Genomic DNA, 2,405 nt, shown 5'->3' with positions numbered 1-2,405 from the left:
TAAAACAAATAATATGCACAAACAATCACTATATTTGGTTATAGAAGTTGCAAAAAGGAAACCTACCATTAATGATTCACGCAAAAGATAATTTTTCATTCATTCCGTCTCCAACCACACTTCCTCCATCTAGTAGCAAGAAATCATATTATCATTCGTTCTGTCTACTGAAAAATAAAATTGGCATATACAGTCGCACTACCTTACTCAAGCTTTTCTATACTCTCTTCCCAACTCCATTCCACTCTATAAACCAACCAAACTAACTCATCCAAACAGTACTATTTTTAGTGACAATAACCCAAATTCTGAGTTTGCAAGACAAGGTATCTTTTTTTTTTTTAATCTAATTATACAACTTTAAAGAAGGTTCTAGAGCATGGGAAACAATTAACAGGTAGTAAGTAAATTGGAAGCCTTGAGGATATCAAATGCGGATTGTTCAAACATTGAAAAATAACAAAATACATTCAAATTTTTTTTCAATATTCAGTAAATTCAATTTTTTTTTAAATATTCAGTATATGCTTGAAAGTAAAAAGATAAGGGAAAGAAATACCTGGGCTTCCGACCGAGAGCAGGGGGAGACTGGGAGAGAGGATCGATCACTGGAGTAGGATGAGGGGAAGAGGAGGAGCTAGAGGGGACTTGCGGCCGATAGAGAGCAGGGGGAGACTGGGAGAGACGATCGCTGGAGCAGGAGGGGAAGAGGAGGAGCTGGCGCGGGGGTTTACGGCGGAGAGTAGAGGAAGATCATGTGGGAGCAGGCGGAGGGGAAAGGGAAGAAGTAGGAGGAGCTGGCGCGGTGGCTGGCAGTGGAGAGCAGAGGGAGATCAGGTGGGAGCAGGCGGCGGGGAAGGGGAAGAAGCAGGAGGAGGGACAACATCCCGCACGCGGACAGCAATAAGAGGGTTTTTGGGCATTAGTGATGGTTTTAAAACCGTCACTAATACTCTTCATTTATTTTTTTTAAATAACAAAAAATTAGTGACGGTCCAAATTCGTCACTAATAACAGGCCAATAGTGACGAATATCTAAATTCGTCACTAATACTATAAAGTAAACATTTCTTATTTTTTTAAAAAAATTCAAGTATTAGTGACGGTTGTGAAATCCGTCACTAATAATAGGGGAATAGTGACGAATTTAAACATTCGTCACTAATACTGCGAAGTAAAATTTTTTTTTTTTTTAATGGAAGTATTAGTGATGATCAACAAATCCGTCACTAATAATGGGTAATAGTGATGAATTTCTAAATTCGTCACTAATACTTTGAAGTAAATATATTTATTTTTTAAAAAAGAAAAGTTGAAGTATTAGTGACGGTTACAAAATTCGTCACTAATAATGGGCTAGTAGTGACGAATTTAGAAATTCGTCATCACTACTCTGAAGTAATTTTTTTTTTTTTTAAATAATAGTAGTCACGGTTATTTAACCGTCACTAAAGTTTACCTTTTAGTGACGGATTTAATTCGTCACTAATACAACAAAAATCGTTACTAATATTTTCCCGGGATAAATTCTGCGCCAAAAATATTTTCCCACGTTCTTTTTGGGTTTTTTGTGACAAACTATTAGTGACAGATTCAATTTCATCACTAATAGTGTCGTATTAATAACGGTTTATAAATCCGTCACTAATACCCTACTATTATTGACGAAATTGAATCCGTCACAAATAGATTCGTTACTAAAAACAGTTTTTTTGTAGTGCATACAGTTATTTACAGATGATTAACAGACAGACTTATATAGATTTTATTCAATTCAGTATATCATAGTTTTTCCTAAATACCATAACACACAGTTTATAAAGACAGATTATACAGTTATAGCATCGAGATGCTATAGTTACTCATATTTTACAATATTTATAGTACAGAATTATAGCGTTATGGTTATTTTGGAAACAAAATGAAAACAGCAAAGGTATATATAGATGTACTTATATAATATCAGATCCCTGTGGAGATATTACAGACAGATACAGTTTACAGAGCACGTTACCGTTGCTATATACAGATAAAATGCAACCACATATCTCAGATAGTGTGTGAGTACTGTCTAACCTTACTTAGAGAGGATGCAGCTCCATAGTACAATGGGTAGAGGGGGCCGGTTAGATGAGGTAGCAGCCAGTCCCGCGCTTAGGAGTGGATGCAATTTCGCCGGGCTGAGGTAGTGTAGAGCATGATGACTTACCTGGAGGGCCGACTAGGTTAAGTCTTGCCTACGGGCCGCACAACCCTGTCATGAGGGGTCAAATCATGACATACAGAGTCTTGGGAAAGAACACAGTTACATATCTATATACGTATATAGATTTATAGTTTTCATTGTATATAGTATGTTATAGCAGTATGAATAATAGAAAGCTCAGATGATACATATGTTTTAA

The sequence above is a fragment of the Malania oleifera genome, chromosome 2 (assembly GCF_029873635.1).
Source record: "Malania oleifera isolate guangnan ecotype guangnan chromosome 2, ASM2987363v1, whole genome shotgun sequence".
Taxonomy (NCBI): domain Eukaryota; kingdom Viridiplantae; phylum Streptophyta; class Magnoliopsida; order Santalales; family Ximeniaceae; genus Malania; species Malania oleifera.
The sequence above is the reverse complement of the archived record's forward strand: the minus strand, read 5'-3'. Positions refer to the sequence as shown.